At 40.6% G+C, this 18,976-nt stretch overlaps 1 long non-coding RNA gene across 1 annotated transcript in view; it reads left to right on the plus strand.

Moving 5' to 3' along the window:
• LOC106992703 (uncharacterized) overlaps window positions 1–15,756 on the plus strand; it is a 30,294-nt gene extending 14,538 nt beyond the window's left edge. Inside the window, exons 2-3 of the long non-coding RNA XR_001438729.3 lie at window positions 12,166–12,228; window positions 12,991–15,756. This is a non-coding gene — a long non-coding RNA (uncharacterized LOC106992703). The remainder of the gene's footprint in view (window positions 1–12,165; window positions 12,229–12,990) is intronic.
• Window positions 15,757–18,976: the final 3,220 nt, after the last annotated feature.

The raw sequence follows: 18,976 nt of genomic DNA on the forward strand, positions 1-18,976 counted from the left end.
GCAAAAGCACAAGGTGCATGAATTATCAAAGGGCTCAAGGACTGCCTGGTCCCCACTTGAATTATCAAAGGGCTCAAGGACTGCCTGGTCCCCACTCCCCTCCCTGGAGAGAGGCATCCCTGGGAAAACAGGAGCTTGTGTCTCCAGACCAGAGTTCTCTTTTAAGAAAATGGAAGTTGGGAGGGAAAGGCAGAGAAAAGCTTCAAGCCTATGGACAAGTCCTGAATCCTCCTCAGAATAGTGACCCCTGACATATGCACTGATGTGCCCATTTATTGAGAATCTCAGAATTCTTCGCAAAGGTGTCCCATTTAAGAAAATCCTCCATCCTTTTCAGGCAAAAGCAACAAACAGTAACAAAATAAAACTTTACTTATCAGATGGTGGTTACCAGTCTTTCCCTGCCATTTTTCTGGATGATGTTTAAAACCATGAGTCTCCTCCTGGCCTTTCCCTTGTTACTGCGCATAACCACATAGCCCTCTTACACTGGATGAAGCACTTTCTCCATAATGTTCACTTCTTCAATGGTGGGATAGATGCTGCTGTTCTGACAGCTGGAGTATTCAGACTGATGAGAACCACTGGTGATTCTCAGCAGTCCCAACATCACATGCTTCCTGTCCTGATGACCTGTGAGTCACCACTCCACCACCTCCCTATATGGGTGAGAGGTTACATCAATCCCAGTCTATAGATGGAACAACAAAGGCCCAGTTGAGCGGATGTGCTTTCATGAGTCTGTCTCATACTATCTATTGCCAGGAAACAGGGTACAGTTGGAGACATATTGTTGCATCATCTGAAGGCCTCTATGTCATCTGAAGACACAACTATGAAGCTAGGCTTCACTCTATCACAGGAGCGGGAGCCTCAGAGTTTACCCCTAGTTCCAATCCTGACACCTGCTTAGTATAGAAGTACTTAGGTCCAGGAGTCAGAGGTCTGAGTTCTAGACTTAGAATTACCACTTAGCAATCACTTTAATCATGTCACTCACCTGCTAAAAGTCTTCCTATGGTGCCCTATTGCCCTTAAAATAAAATCATAACCCCTTATGATGGAATTCAAGACTGTATCATCTGGCTTTTGCCATCTCTCTGACCCCATCTCACACCTCTCTCCCTCTTACTTGCGACACCCCAGACACATCAGCCTATCTTTCTGTTCCTTTAAGTCACTTGGGTTGGTTCCTACTTCATTGTCTTTGTACATGCTGTTCCCTCTGCCTACAATGTCCTAAAATTGTCTGTAGTCTGCTAATCATTTGACCCTTAACAAATACTGCATTACTCAATAGGGGACTCTCTCCCAGATAAAGGTTTTTTGGGGGGTTGGGAGGAGAATTTGAAATTTGATATATATTTTAAAAATCCAAGTAGTCATCATGGGGAAAATAAGAATCTTTCATTTGTTCATTAATTCATTCATTTAGCAGATATTTACCAAGTACCTTCTATGTTGGACTTCATTATACAACGTGGTACTGTTTCTATTTGAATTACAATACATAAGCAGGGATGGGGAACTATGAGTTTTTAGAGCCTCTAGAAGTTCTAACCTAGCCCTGGCATCAGCTCATGTGTCACCTCTTCAGAGATGCTTTTCCTGATCACATTATAAATTAGCTCTCCTTGCCTTCCCTCCACTTTCTAACACAAAACCCTGTTGTATAGAATAGAATAATATAATTTACCACTGCCCTAATTTGTTGATTGACGTATTTACTTACGTACCATCTGTCTCCACCAATTCATATTTAAGTTTCGTGAAAGCATAACCTTGTCTGTCGTAGTCACCACAAGCACATAGAACAGTGCCTGGCACACAGAAGGTGTTTGAAAAATGTCTGCCAAATAAACAGAGTAATGAACAAACGAATGTAATCTTGGGCTAGTCACTTAAACTCTCTGAGCCTTAGGTTTTTCATCTCTAAAGTATGATCAACAACAACAACAAACAAAATACCTGCCTGAGTCAAAATGTTGGCAAGAGTTTGAAATAAAATATGTATAGACCCAATTTCCTAGAAAACAGAGCCTGAGGCAGGGATCAAGTGCTGGTGTTTTAAGTAGGAGGTACAATCCCTAGGCATTGGGAATGAGGGAAAAGGGAAAGAAAAAACAGAAAGAGTGAGAAGAAATAAAACGTGGGTGGGCTCCTACACTGACTACTGCTTCATGTGAAGCCACAAAGGGAAACATCGGTCACTTGACAGGGGCATCCATTGGACCACACAGGACATCTTACATGGAGAAACTCTACCCTGAAAAAATGTATCAAGGGAGAACAGAACATTGGTCAATATTCACCCACTGGAGATTTTACCCCCCCACACTTCCATATTGCCTCATCCTTACCCACCTCTCCCCAGTCTCCCCTGAAATCAACTCCTCTGTCCTTTAGTATGACATTTCACCCAAGCCTGGGAGTGTCTGGAAGAGATGGAGAATCCAGATTGACCATGAGTGGTGAAACCCTGCAACCCCACCCAAAACCCTTTGGCTTCAAAAGTGACAGCTACTTCAGAACAAGCAACTTCAGTGCAAGCGGGGGCAGGGAAGGATGAGAGACTGTCATGCAGATGAAAGAATCCCACGAGGAAGAGAGGATGCACGCAAGATAGATTTGATACAGCATTAGAAAGCGGTTTAGAAACTGTAAAGCCGCAAACAATGAAAAGTGATGTTGTTTTATTGGTCTTCTTGGAAATGCAACTGTCTTTCCAACTCATAGTCTCTGCACTTGTATAAGTTTGATGAGCTTTCAACTAGACTGCACAAATGAAGCCTTCCTTGTTTCCACTGTTATTGTTGAAACAGTATCTCTCTGAAATAAGCCACTTCATCTCCTCATAAAAAAATCCTTATATCCAAAATAGGATCTCTAAATGGATTCTGTTAAAGTGGGTTTTTTTGCTTGCTGTATTTAGTTTCTAGACTGCAGCTAATATGAGCAATCCATATGGAAGATACTTTTCAAGTTACCTCCTTATCTTTTGATTCTCCCTTCATCAGTCTGCTTTTATAACATCAGCTTCCTTGGGGCCATTCTTATATCGTCTACACAGTGATAAATTTTAACACACCTCCAACATGTCATTAAATGTTAATGGCATAGAGCCCATGTAATGGTCAGAATGAAGATTTTCCAGCCTGAAATGCCTCCATCAGCAATTACAAAACTTGTTGACATGTGGCCCCTTCATCAGGTTTTATCTACAAATCCAAGACCCATACAATTAGGGGTCAACCTGAATTGGGGTCAACTTGAATTGGGGTCAGCCTGAACTGAGGAGCCACATGTGTTCTGGACTTCGATTGCATTTCTGAGCTCAGCTGAATAAAATGCCGGGCACATAGTAAGATACATACACAAACATAAACATATCATGTATATAATTCATTAAATATGTTACCAAATGAATGACTTTAGTCAGTTTAGAATGGAAATGCAAAAATTAAAAGCAAAAGCACAGGCTCTAGAACCAAAGTGCATGGGTTCAAATCCCAGGTTTATCATAAACCAGCTAGTGTGACATTAGACAGTTGGCTTGACCTTTAAGTGCCTCTGTTTGTGCCTTGGTTTTTTTCTCCTGTAAAATCGGGATAACAGGCATGCCTACCTCACAGGTTTGTTGTGAAAATTAAAATGATGCCAGGAGTATGAGTCTTTTAGTCTAGTAAGAGTGCCTAGTGCACAGTGAACAAGGGATGCAGGTTAGCCTGGATGATAATTTCAACTGTGCTGCTAGCCACCCACCTGCCCATCCAAATCAGGAGAAGGGTGTCTCCTCAATCATGCCATCTGTCTTCACTAGTTCAACCAGACCCAGGCTTGCATATGTTTAAAATCGAGTATAAAGCCTGCGTTTTAAAATTTGTGTAGTCAAAAGGAATCTCACACTAGTCATGGCATTTTCTGTCCCTTGGTGATAGACTGTGTTTTTAAACATGGTGGTGTCAATTGATTTAAGTATTTTATTGAATAATTTTACTGTTCCTGTGCCCAGAGGCTTTTTAAAGCAGGGACCAATTTTTTAAATCAAATAGATAAATGTGTAGTCGTTGCACTTGAAATAAAGGCAGCACAAGCAGTAAGGCTAGAATTTCCACTTGAGCTGTATAACTATTTGCCTAACAGCCTGGAGGGTTTCCTAAAATTTGGAGAAGCAGCAATGGGGACTGGTGGCTGAACTTCACTGCCACCATCCTAAGCCTTTTACATACTGTCTCCCAGGCCTGAAACCTATGTTCCCAAAGTACCTACCAGGATCTGGGCCACATGGGCATCTTCTTATCCTCCTGGGGAGAGGTAATCTGACCTTAACTATTTCTTAAGTCCCTTTAACATTCAGCTGTGTCTCTCCCCTCAATAGTAGAATAATGAATAATGAGTCATCATTTTAGACTATTCCTGCAAACTGTTGCCTGTCACTATTTTGCCCACTGTAAATCACCTTAATTTTAGTACAAAATAGCTCTCTACAATCTAAAATACTAACTTTTTTCTTATGGAAACACTGCAATTAAACAAATTAAAAATCAGCATCATTAATAGTAGAGCATTCTAAGATTATATACCTCCTAATGTGATGCAATATGAGTGTACCGCATCACTTTTGAAGGATGTTTAACCTAAATTGGACCAAGCCTAAGGGATAAAGAAAAATGCTATGACCCAATAGAAAAGAAACATCTAGAATGTGGGATGTTCTACAAAATAGCTGGCCTAGTCTCTCAAAAAATACAATGTTGTGAGAAAAAGAGAAAGAAAGAGAGAGAGAGAGAGAGAGAGAGAGAGAGAGAGAGAGAGAGAGGGCAGGGTCTATTCCAGATTAAAAGTGACTAGAAACACTGAATGGAATGCATGACCTTGATGAATCTTGGTTTGAAAAATAACAGGTATAAAAGATACTTTGGGGATAATTGGGGACACTTGAGTTTATTGGATGATCTTAGAGAATTACTGTTAATGATCCTAGAAGTGACTATACTAAAGAATGTTCTTTTTATTTTTTAAATTCATATATGTCTTTACCCATAACTGAAAGTGCTATTACAGTGCCTAAGTTATTTACAACTGTGCAATAATGTGTTGAGAAATAAATTATCTAGAAGGCAGCAGAAATACATTGTGAATGTATATAAAACTGTAGCATGTTCACAGATTTACTTTTTATATAATTACTGGTTCTGTAGTGTTTCAAGTTATGTTCTCAGAAAGAGAGACAAAATGCCCAAGATTAAACAGAAAATATATGAACCATATCCCAACACCAGTGTCCCCAGCATCCCCAGCCCCAGTCTGAGGCCGTCTGGGTCTGCAGCTCCATGGCAACAGGGCCGTGGCTGCGAAGGCACTCTCCTGACCCTCCAAACTGCAGGTCACTAAAAGGTTCTTATTTTTAGAAGATGCATATTGAAGTATTTAAATCTGAAGTATTACATCCAAATGGTTAGTAAAATATTAGCTGTTCCTGAATCTAAGTGGTTAGTATATGGGTAAATCATTGTACTACCTTTTCAGCTATTGTGTATGTTAGAAATTTTTCATAATAAAGAACTTTTGAAATGTGAATTTTTTAATGTGAAGTTCTGAAACTATTAACAGTTTGGGCACTTGGAACCCACGTTTCTGCTTCATGAACTGAGGGCTGGAGGGTGAAGGACAAATAAAGCCAGTCTTAAAACTTGGCTTCTAAGCCCTATTCAGTGCACTGTGTGCTTTCTCTGCACTCTTGGTCATCATGTCAAAGGAAATATGCGATAATTACTCTTTACATGTGTCAACATAAATAACAAACAGAGAAAGGCTCACTACAGGGAAAGACCTTTAAACTTGGGAATAAAGCATTGATTGCAATGGGAATTACACATACCATAGTAAATTATGTGTGTATTCGGGGAAGCAAAGAAAGAGAAAGGGTTTTAAAGGAAAAAATGAAGAGGAGTACATAAGTGTTTTGAAATAATTATCCTTGGCTACAAAGATCAATAACAGGGTGATGCTAGTCTGAAGTTGGTCAGACAGTGGCTGGGCAGATGTCCTTGGGGAAATATTTTTTGAGTAAGGTTGTGATGGCCTTTGTGCAAGGTTGTGGGTTTTGTAGAGTCTTTTTTGTTATAAAACATACAAGCGTGAGACCCATCTCTTCATGGCCTTTCTTGGTCCTGTTTGTCAGGTTTTCTTAACATTAGTGACTCCATTTTGACTCTGACAACTTTCACACATGTAGTTTTTGCTATGCACTTGATGAGCAAACAGATGAGGGACACAATATTTTATGCATACGGTGTATCTAGTCCATTATTTACTAGACTGAACCTCTAACATTCTCTCTCACCTCTCATGATCAAATGTCACGTTTCCATACCCTTCCATAATGCAGACTTCCAAGTCCTAGACCTGTTAAAACTGGGGTCATCTTCCTGCGTTTCTCACAAGAAGATTAGTTTCTAAATTAAAGATGATAAAATTGCTCAGTACAATAATTGACAAAGAAGATACCTCTTGGAACTGAATAGATAGTTTAATCATTGTGGTGGAGGAGGGGACATTTACTTGATTATGAAATAGAGAGAAACGACGATTTGTTTAAATTGGCAAAGCCAGCATTGTTTGGAGCTTCTGTGTCTTCTGCAAGTCATAACCTTCAAAATTATTGTTGCAATCACAAATATATGAGGTTGACCATTGTGTTATTCATATTCTGCCTCTTCCTGGGTGTCATAACCAGAAGATAATAAAAACACACATGAAATTGTTCATAATCAGGGGTCAAAGTACAACGAAAAACAGGACCTGAACTGACTATATTTTGGATTGTTTTTATTTGGAGGATTTACTTCCCTGAAAAACACTTTAGTCTGCTAACTCCTACAAAGAACTCTTCTACTAAGAAAATGAATTACCACATTGCAAGACATCATCATATAATCTCATCTAGACCCCTGCTTCTGAGATACCTCACAATTATAGTATTTTATTCTTTCCTTTAAAACCTAAAAAGAAAACTGTGCACATTCATTCCATGTCATGTTTTCACTCTTTTGTGCTTTGGATTTATTACATTCTCACTGGATGACAAGCAGTGTTTTAAGTACCTAGAACAGAGCAGACAACATTGAAAATAAAGATTGCTGTTTCATGGATGTTACATTCTAGTGGAGAACAGAGGCATCTCAATAATAAACATAAAACACCGAAGCCTGGGGTTGTGAAGAACCTACCTTAGATATTGTGGTCCAGAAAGGCCTCTCCAAGGAGTGACCTTGGAGTTGAGACTATTCATCAGAGTTACCACATAGAGATCTAGGCAAGGGCATTCCAGATAGAAAAACCAGCTAATGCAAAGGTCCCAGGGCAGGCACAAGCCTGTTGGGCTTGAAGGGCAGAAAGCAAGCCCCAGTGACTGGAGCATGGTCAGTGACAGAAAGAGTGAAATGAAATGTAGGTCTTGGCTAGAAGAGTGAACTTGACTCTAATTGCATTGGGCAGTTATTGGGGGTCTGGAATCAGGAGAGTGGCATGATCTGATTTACACTTGAAAAAGGCCTCTTGGGCTGACATTTATGATCAGAGACTATCTACTGACATTTAGCCCAAATTCCTCCCGCTGCAATTAAAGTGCATTCTCTCTCCTCACAGTGAACAGATGTTATTTGATGCTGATATCATCTCACATGCCTAAGGAAACATCAGATGGCTAATATCAAGATCGCCAGAACACTAGAATGAATGTAGTAAGAAGACCAGAGTAAAAATCATCTACCTGAATTACACTCAGAGGCCACAGATGAAAATGAAACCCATTTCCAGCACCTCTTTCCCACTAACGACCATGCCAGTTCTTTCTTTAATCCTCAAAAATGACCTTACATTCTCATTGATTCTCAAACTTCAACTCCCCACCAAGCAATCTGTGGCAACAGCAACCTTAATATCTCAGAAGACTTTCTCCAGTATTCATGGTCGGGATCATAATGGTGATATAAAAGAGTATTAAGATAGGACGGGTAGGACTTCTGGTGAAACCTCTCCCCAGCAAAACAATTTAACCGGTGATAATTATAAAAATCAAAATACATCATTTACAGTTTCTGGAAATTGTCCTAAGAACATAGGACAAATGGAAAAATATTCATTTAACATAATCTACCAAGTTTTATAAAAATGGCAAGTGTGTGGCATTTTAGCCATGACCTACTTCTTTAACTCTCCTCCCCACCCACTCAGTTCCATGTCACAGAAACTGTACCCTGACCATGAACAGCCAAGAAGATAGGGACTTCCTCTCCCCACAGCACACGGTCTAGGCCTATGGTTTCACCCCGGGAGGGGCACGTTGCCAGTGGCATTACTCATTCTCTTCCTTCCAGCCTGGTGTTGCAGAAGCTCTATTCAAGGCAGGCTTGCCCCAGAGGACAGGGCTCCTTTCCCCAGTCCTACACAATTGTAGCTCACTGAGAATCCTGGGGCTCTGATCACCCTTGCCCCAACTCACCCACAGGAGAAGTTCTATGTTAGAAAGGACAGGCTGAGAAGACCAGGGGCTGGCACTTCCTTCCCCAGCCGGCTTACAGAGCTGGAGTATAACCCCTAGATCTGGTGCAGTGGCACAGGGTACTGCCCAGGGGATGTGGTGACCCCCAGGATGTACAGCTCTGCAGCTCTGCCTGCAGGGGCTATTTGAAACAGAGAATGGAGAACTCCATGCCTAAGGATGTTGTCCAAAACAAGGGAAATCTTGGTGGAGAATAAGAAGAAGCCAGTAGCTCCAGGATACAAACAAAACAGCAGAGCATTCAGCAGTTCAATAGACAGAATCGGACAAAGAGCAGCCAGGAAAAGCCCTCCTGGGATCACAGGCAACACAAGGTAGGATCCTCCCAGGCACAAGGGGCTTAAACACAACCTCTGACCCAACACTGGCTTGAAAAATAAGCCTTCATGACCCAGGGGTGACTCTTAGGAAGCCAGGCTTAAAAATAAAATCACAGCGGCCGGGCGCGGTGGCTCACGCCTGTAATCGCAGCACTTTGGGAGGCCGAGGCGGGCGGATCACAAGGTCAGGAGATCGAGACCATCCTGGCTAACACGGTGAAACCCCGTCTCTACTAAAAACACACACAAAATTAGCCGGGCGCGGTTGCGGGCGCCTGTAGTCCCAGCTACTCGGGAGGCTGAGGCAGGAGAATGGCGGGAACCCGGGAGGAGGAGCTTGCAGTGAGCCGTGATCGCGCCACTGCCCTCTAGCCAGGGGGACAGAGCAAGACTCCGTCTCAAAAAAAAAAAAAAAAAAAAAAAAAAGCTTTGCTGCTTTGGTCGGGCGCGGTGGCTCAAGCCTGTAATCCCAACACTTTGGGAGGCCGAGACGGGCGGATCACGAGGTCAGGAGATCGAGACCATCCTGGCTAACACGGTGAAACCCCGTCTCTACTAAAAATACAAAAAAACTAGCCGGGCGAGGTGGTGGGCGCCTGTAGTCCCAGCTACTCGGGAGGCTGAGGCAGGAGAATGGCGTAAAAAAACTCGGGAGGCGGAGCTTGCAGTGAGCTGAGATCCGGCCACTGCACTCCAGCCTTGGGCGACAGAGCTAGACTACGTCTTAAAAAAAAAAAATCACACTCACCCTGGGCAAACTGGAAGATTATGGCATGCCCAAGACTAAGCCTTCTTGGGAGCAATTAGAGAAAGAAACTCCAAGCTACTAGTCCATGGCTGAATATGGGGGCAATAATCATAAATTCTCTGAATTATTATGGCAGCCTGTAAGTCACACACACATCCAAAGATAAAGAGTAAAAATATAACTGGCTAAGGGGGCTTAAGTACCACCTTTGCCCAACGAGTGGTTTATGTGGACCCAGACCCAGGAGCAGTCCCTAGGTAGCCAAACTAAAAGATAAAAACAAGGGGAAAATATCTAAGCATGGACGTCAGAGGTTGCACACTGTGGGAGAAACAGACATCACAGGATTAGTTCGGTCCAATCATTAAACAAATAAACAAATGACAAAACATACAACAACCACCACCAGTCCTGGGGGTTGGGAAGGAAGGGAGTCCGTGTCCACGGCTGCTGTAAAATATTATTACAGTGTCTAGTTTCAACACAAAATTGTGAGACCTGCAAGGAAACAGCAGTTGTGAGCACACATCTCCCAGACCTTGGTTTCAAATACCATCCTCTAATAAAAGGAAACAGGGTTTCTTGAAGAAATGACTGAAACTAGCACTTGGGCAGAAAATAGAAGATAAACCTGGAGCATCTTATAGTGCCAGAAAGTAAGGAAGTGCTAAAAGCAAACAAAACCCCTACATTGATAGGGGTATGTCCAAGGGGTCACAGAAGCCAACAGAAAGAGCTCCCAGTGGCCAAAGCTGAAACCATTTGAGCAAAAAAAAAAATGAACAAAATAGTATTAGATTATAATCCACAGTACAAAATAAATATTCATGGGTCCATACTAATCTAAAACAATGATTGAATAAATAAATAAATGGGGGAGAAGAGCCAAATCTCTTGGCAAGAGAATTTTAGATAATTTATGTAGATACTCTTCCTTTAACGAAAGGACCATAAAACCCCAATCCTTAAATATGGACTGTTCATAATGACTTTCTTCCAAAGAGTACTATGGAAGAGGGGTAACTTAGTGTGGAGAAACCCGACAAACACTATCTCAGCTGAGTGTTCAAGGTAAATATCAACAGTGACAAATCATGTTGATACTATCTACCCTTCATACGATGTGATGAAAATGACCCATGACATCCATGGTTTTCCTTTAAACCCCTATAACACCACTCTACGTGTGAGAAAAACATTAGGCAAATTCCAAATTCCAATCGAAGAGCATCCTATAAAATACCTGACTGGTACTCCTTGATCTTGAAACCATCAAGGTTATCAAAAACGAGAAAAATCAGAAATCGTTACAGCCAAGGGGAGCCTAAGGAGACATGCAAACTAAATGTAACATATCATAAATCGGATCTGGGAACAAAAAAATACATTAAATAAAAACTAAGGAAACATGGGGTATATACTCAAAAGAACTGAAACAAGGAACTCAAACAGATGTTTGCATGTCCACATTCACAGCAGCATTATTCGCAACAGCCAAAACGTGGAAACAACTCAAATGTCCATTGATAGATGAATGGGTAAACAAAATGTGGTACATACATACAATAGAATATGATTCTGTCTTTGAAAGGAAGGGAATTCTGACACACGCAATAACATACATGAACCTTGACAGCATGACACAAAGTGAAATAAGCCATACGCAAAAAGATAAATGTTATATGATTCTACTTACATGAGGTACCTAAGCAGTCAAATTCATAGAGATGGAAAAGAGAATGGTGATTGCCAGGAGCTGAAGGAGGAGAGAATAAGGACTTAGTGTTTAATAGGTACAGTGTTTAACGGGAAGATGAAAATGTTCTGGAGATGAACAGTGGTGACGGCTGCACAGCAATGTGAATGTACTAATGTCACTGAACTTTACACTTAAAAGTGGATAAAATCATAAATTTTATGTTATATACATTTTGCCACATTTCTTTTCAAAAACAGGAAATCTGAGTAAACTATGGAATTTAGTGAATAAGAATGTTTCTATACTGGTTCTTTAATTGTGACAATTGTCAATACCAATGCAAAATGTTAATAATAGGGAAACCTGGGGACAACATATACAGGATCCCTGCTATCTTCTCAATTTTTCTGTAAATCCAAAAAGTCCTAGAAATGAAGTCTATTTTTGAAAGGAAACATAAAGGAGAAATAGGGGGGAAAAAAGACATGAACATGAAACACAGAAAAACACTGGTATGGTTGGACAGATGTAAATCCAACCACACCAGTGATAACATTAAGTGTGACTAGATTAAACAATCCAATCAAAAGAAAGAGATATCTGATTGGATTTTTTAAATGACAAGATACAACTATATGCTGCTTACAGGAGACATTTTAGATTGAAAGATACAAATAGGTTGAAGGTGAAAGGATGGAAAAAGATACACAAAACAGATATACAAACAGCAACCACAGGAGAAATGGACTGGCTATACTAATATCAGACACAATAAATATTGTGGTTATCCTGTTTGCTGTACCAGTTATTATATAAACCCCTTCTTCTGCAGAATGGACCTTCATTGAAAATCCGGTTCAGATGTCAAGACAGATACCAGACCTACATCAACGAGGTATAAAAATCTTCATTACTTCTGTAGTGAGGCTTTCTGAGGGCAGCAGGGCAGGCTTTCCAAGCTTGTCCAAATGTGGGTTGAGTGAGTAGGGGAAAAAGACTGGCTTGGGGTTTCTATCATGACCAGGCAATTGGGGGAGGATGAGAGCTCCTGTGCACTACCACAGTAGAGATCTATTCACTTGGGTTGAGGGAACTCCAGGCAAGAGTATCAGCAATGTCTTCAAAGAAGCCATGAAAGTGTCCAGAAGAGAGGCCAGGCACAGTGGCTCATGCCTGTAATCCCAGCACTTTGGGAGGCTGAGGCGGGTGGATCACTTGAGGTCAGGAGTTCAAGACCAGCGTGGCCATTATGGCAAAACCCCGTCTCTACTAAAAGTACAAAAATTACCCAGGTGTGGTGATGTGTGCCTGTAGTCCCAGCTACTCAGGAGGCTGAGGCAGGAGAATTGTTTGAATCCAGGAGGCAGAGGTTGCAGTGAGCCAAGATCACACTACTACACTCCAGCCTGGCAAAAAAAAAAACAAAAGTCCGGAAGAGAAAGAGAATACATTAAAGATTTTCTAAGCCCTGCCTTGGCTTCAGTGCTTGAAGGGTCAGAAAGTCAGGTTAGCAATGTGGGAGAGTAAGAGTAGAAAGGAAGAAGAAAGCTGACCACACCCCCTTCATTGACTGCTGGCCGCCCACCTGTAGCAGGTCTGAGCTGCCACGCACAAACTGCATGATGGACATGAATACAATTTCAATCCCTCTTTCTAGGAGCTCTCCCAGCCCAGCAGAAGGAGTGAATGTGTGATGATTGAAGTGTGCAGAGAGCACTAATGGAGCAACCAAGAAGATGACATTTGCACAGGCCCGTGATGAACAGACCATCTTCTGGTTGGAAGGAAGGCATGTGCAAAGGCAAGGTAGCTGAGAAGGCAAGATGGACTTAGGGAATTACAAGACATTTCATACGCATCGTGTGTTCTTGTCCAGCCAAAAACTGTTAGGAAATAAGATGTCTGCAAATATCAGATTATGCAAGACCTGGTTAAAATAAAAAAATTAAAAAAAAAAAAAAGCCTTTACCTGCAAAGAAACAGGTATCCATGAAATAATAGTAAGCAATATTAGTGAATGGCATTTGCATTTATTAAAATTTCTTTTTGGAAGAAATATGGATGACTGGCAGGGACCAGAATGGAGACAGAGATAATAAATATGAGACTACTGTGATAGTCCAGGCAGAAGACAATGAAGGCCTGAATCAGAGCCAGCAATGATAGTAGATGGAGTGAGGGGGATAGTTTCAAAAGGAAGTGACATGTGAGGAGAAAGGTGACCTAAAATGTCTGCGTTCAGTGACTAGATAGATGGTGATACTGTTATCTAAGCATTGCCTGAAGAAGGAAAATGAACTGGAGTGAAAAATGATGAGATCAACTTTGGACTTGCTGAATTTGAAGAGTCGGCTGTAGCTGGGTGAAGCTGTCAAGTATCATGTTGGATATTTAGGAATGTGATCAGCACAGAGATCTGGTCTGGAGGTGTCCAGAGATTTGACTCAGTTGGCATGACCCCAAGAGGGACAGTTGAAGCCATAGGCATTGACGATCCCTGTGACTGATCCTGTCATTTGGGTTGAATTTCTTAAATTCTTAAAGATATGAATGCTGGCATACATGTAGAAAACCAATTTAGGCTTAGAAAATTCATCAAAAATATTCAAAATATTAAAATTAAACATATTATCTTACATTAACAGCAGTAATAATAATTGTTTCATATCCATGAAAGAGATGATATTGTTTGCATCTTTAGAATAGGTCTAGTTTTGCATCCTACTCTTTTGTTCAATTAAGAAAATCTGGCCGGGCACAGTGGCTCACTCAAATCTGAAATTCCAGCACTTTGGGAGGCCAAGGTAGGCGGATCACGTGAGGTCAAGAGTTTCAGACCAGCCTGACCAACATGGTGAAACCCTGTCTCTACTAAAAATACAAAAGTTAGCCAGGCGTGGTGGCACGCACCTGTAATCCCAGCTACTTGGGAAGCTGAGACAGGAGACTCACTTGAACCTGGCAGGCAGAGGTTGCAGTGAGCTGAGATAGCGCCATTGCACTCCAGCCTGGACGACAGAGCAAGACTCTGTCTCAAAAAAAAAAAAAAAAAGAGAAAAGAAATAAAGAAAAAAAAGAAAGAAAATCCTGGCAGGGCATGGTAGCTCACACCTATAATCCCAGCACTTGGGGAGGCCAACGTGGGCAGATCACTTGAGGCCAGGAGTTCGAGACTAGCCTGGCCAACATGGCAAAACCCCGTTTCTAATAAAAATACATAAATTAGCCAGGCATGATGGTGTACACCTGTGGTCCCAGCTACTTCTGAGGCTGAGGCACGAAAATCACTCGAACCCAGCAGGCAGAGGTTGCAGTGAGCCTAGATTGTACCACTGCACTCTAGCCTGGGCGACAGAGCAAGATCTGGTCTAAGAAAAGTAAAGTAAAGTAAATCTTAACCAACTCACAATTATAGGTTGTTGGGAATAGCAGCTGATAATTGATGGCTTTTCAGATAGTTCTGTAGAGTCCGAACCATCACAGGTTCAAGATAACTTTGGAGAGTTATCTTGCTGAGAGATGCCATCAGTGTTCTGCCAGATGCTAGATTGACAAGCATATCACTCTCAAAAGTGGAACGTTTGAATGTTTGAACTAGAGCTAATGGGAAATAAATTCTTAAGCCTCTTTTTGGTTGCATTTACATCTTGAAAGCATTTGTTATTATTTTATTATACTCTTTTGCATGTGGTTTTGAAATATGTGCAATGATATACCATTAAGTTATTTTTCCAACAAGCCAAGACAATTACCTGTTAGAAAAGAGTAAAAACCTCAATAATTAAGCCAGTTGCACCACAGTTTAGTCTGCTAAAGAATATCCAAGAGCTCATCTTTAACGTTAAAATCCATGTAGGGTTTTTTTACCCTGATGGACTTGGTTCAATCTATTCAAGGTACTGAGTGTATATCACTGAGGATACATAATTTGAAAAAGCTACTTGAAATCATAGAAATGGTGTTTGCTGGAATTATGACATTAAAGAAAAATGGCAAGTTTTTTTGATATAACTTTAGGAAGCAATTTCACAATACCTGGTAAAACTGAAGTTGCACATACCCTTGAATTCAGCAATTCCTCTTCTAGATATAAACTCTCCAGGAACTCCTACCACATGCAGGAGGAGACATGAACTATTCATTTCATCGCTGTTTATGACAGAAAAAAACAAACAGCCTAAATGTCCATCAACAGAGAATGAATGAATGAACTGTAATAAATGTTTACTAAATGAACTTAAGCCTAAAAGTATCAACATGGATATATCCCCAAAAATTCATGTTGAGAGGGAGAGTTACACAACTATATTAGCGTATCATACCACTTACAGCATATTTCAAAACATTACAATAACCTGAATATTATCTGTACATCATATATATGCAGCAATGTTATTAAAACAATAAATAATAAACACCCAAATGAGCAGTTATGTCTATGTTACTCAGGAAAGAATAGGCTATGGAGTGTCAATAAGCACATCCCAAAATCCCATTGGCTTATAAAGACATATTCCTCATCTGATGTGAGTGTGATACGAGTCAAGTGGCACTTGTATCTGGACATTTGGGGCACATGGCCTGCAAGATGCACCACATCAGAGAAGGACGGGGGTGACCACCCTTGCTCTGAATGCCTTGATCCAAAAGTGGTTTCAATTTATATTTCTCTAGCCGAAACTTCATACGACCCCAACTTAGATTTTTTAGCGAGCTCTAACTCTCTGGTATAGTGGTAAATTCTGAAAGAGAAGGAAAGAAAATGGGTTCTGGGAGGAATTTATAGGGTCCTTTAACTGATTCTGAAATATTGTAACACTTTTTAAAAACCTGAGTGTACTATGGTGCATAAACTCTTGGTGAAGCTCCAAGGAAGCTTGATGAAGTTGCACTGCGTTGTTCTCTCTGGGTGCTTGTTTGTATTATCTCATTAATCTTTAAAAAACTGATTCCACTTCTTCCCTCATTTCAACACTTGTATGAGACCTTCTGCTTGGTATCCTGTGGACCTTTATAGGGTAAACACATATTTTTTTTTTCACAGTATCTTGAAATCACAACATTCTGGCTGTGGTTTTGTCATATTCACAAATTTTAACTATTTCTTTCAACACGATCAAGTTAAGGAAGCATATTGTCAATCACCAGTTATTCTCTGGGAATAAAGTTATGAGTGCTTTGATAACCAGGTACGACCTATTGCATTCAGCAAGCATTGACTGTATGTCTTCAAGAGCCAGGCACTATTACAGATTCTAGGGACAAAGAAGTCTCATTTTCTCATGGAAATGAGAAAGGGGACAGATGGTAAACAAGAAAGCAAAAAGTAAACAAAATAATTTCAGGGCAATAAGGTCTGAGAAAGAAAAAAACAGAGAAATGAGATGGAGAGTTCTGACTCTGATGAGGAAACGGGCACCCTAGTGGCAAGAAGGAGATGGTCATGATAAAATCTGGGGAGAGAGTATTCCAGGCAGAAGGATCTTCTAGTTCCTTGCTGAACCCACAGCTAGTGCCCCCCAAGTATGCATCCTAACACTGCATCTCACAGTATGACTCCTGAAATAATTGTTAATTAAACAAAATCCTCTCTCCTAGTAGCATGGAGTTTTAGGAAAATATAACCTAAAGACATCAAGCACTTCACCCTTTCATGTATATGCCACAATACAGCCCGTTGATGTGCACAGGCAAAAATACCTGCTAGTCTTCACACATATGATTATTATTTCTCTTCCATTTTGTGTTCCATTGATCTTACATGTCTTCAACATGTGAATTGATAAAAAGAATTTTGCTGATGTCCTGTTCCCCTTTATTTCCAGGCATAATGTTTTAATCAACTTTGTTCTTTGGCTTCTTGACAAAAGTGTGATCTGTAACATTTTTCCTACAAAAAAAAAGGAAATGTAAAATATGCTGTTCTCTTCTCTACCTTTTAGAGACAAAATTACTCACTTATGTACCAGGAATTCATATTTTGCAGTTGTTCTGGAAAAACTCAAATGGCTTAACAGAGAGGATGTTGGGTTTTAAGGGGACAGGTACAAGAGTAATATTAATACTACTAAAAATAATTACTAATTACAATATTTATTATACATTTACTATGTGCTTAGTATTGTACTAAATGCTTACATGATTTAATTTAAACTGATTTAAATTTCATAACAATACTATGGGGTAGGCAGTATGATTAAAATTTTGCGAATGGGGAAATTGAGGCTTAGAAAGTTTAAATAATTTATCTGTGGCCACATGGTTCCAGAAGCAAAAGGTGAACCCAAGCAATCTAACTCTGTATCTGCACTGCAAAAATCTAACAAAACCATGACTATATCATGCTCTTAGATGAGGGTGGGAGGTGTAGAATTAAGGAGAAAGTCAAAGTTGCTGAAGGAAAACCAGGCAACAGAAGCAAAGAAAGGAGAATGTCAAGAAGAGCGATTTTTAGAAGGTGTTGATAGTGCAGCTGACCCCTGAGAGTGAGCACCTTCTTAATTCTTTCATCTCGCACCCTAGGCATCTCTCTGGCCTTGAGCTAGTCCTGGCTCTGGGGAAGTAGAGGACTAATAGAAGATGAAAACAGGCAGAAGGGGAGGATCATGTAGAACCCTGTGCGTTATACTCAGAACTATAGCTTTTACTCTGAGATGGGAAGTTATTGGAGGGTGTTAGGAGAGGAAATAGCATTATCTAATTTAAGCCCTCAACTTTGGTTGTGGGTTGATAACAGGGTGGAGGAGGGTGAGGGCAGAAGCAGTGAGACAAGTTAAGAAACCATTGCAGTAATTCAGGCAAGAATGATAGTAACTTGGACCAGGTGGCAGTGGGATGGTGAGAAGTAGTTAAACTCCAGACAGATTTTCAAAGTAAAGCTGACACAATTTGCTGTGGGACCAGATGTGGGAAGTGAGAGAAAGGGAGGAGTCAAAGATGATTGAAGCATTTACCTTAAAGTCAAGCCATCTGAAGCCTAACAAAAGGCTGTTGAACTTAGAATTTACAAGATGCTGGATGGCCTTGGTGAGAGCATTTCCCAGGGAGTGGTAAGGGTAGAAGAAAGATGGGACTAAATTGAGTAATAAATGAAAGATAAGGGAGTAGAAGTACTAAGTATAAACTATGCTGTGTGTATGTGGACACAAGACTTGATAGTAGCTAGGATACCCTAGGTTAAGGAAAATGCATAAAAATATTCTTAAGATGGGAAAGAATTAAGTATGTTTCTGTGCTGAGAACAAGAAAGCAATAGAAAAAGAGTGATTGAGAACACTGAATACAAAGAGCAAACCTCCTGAAGAGATGGGAGTAGGAGTGATGTAGCCCAAAGCACAGGTGGAGGGGCCAGGTCTGGACACAGGAGGATTTTGAAGGGAAAGAAGGAAGAAAGGAGGGGTATGGCTGTCACTGTTTCTGGGGTGGGAAGGGAGAAATTGAGGGAGTTCCTCCCTGACAGGCTATACTTTTTTCTGTGAATTAGAAAGTAATATCATGAGCCAAGCGTAAGGTTGTTCAGAGTGAGAACAGTGAAAATTTTTAACATTCTCTTGGAATAAAGAAGCATAGGATATGGGCTGCCATGAGGACCTTGCAAAAGCTGGAGATTGTAAATATGTAGCTGAATCAATTCACATGGTTAA

This window comes from Macaca mulatta, chromosome 12 (assembly GCF_049350105.2).
Source record: "Macaca mulatta isolate MMU2019108-1 chromosome 12, T2T-MMU8v2.0, whole genome shotgun sequence".
Lineage (NCBI taxonomy): Eukaryota > Metazoa > Chordata > Mammalia > Primates > Cercopithecidae > Macaca > Macaca mulatta.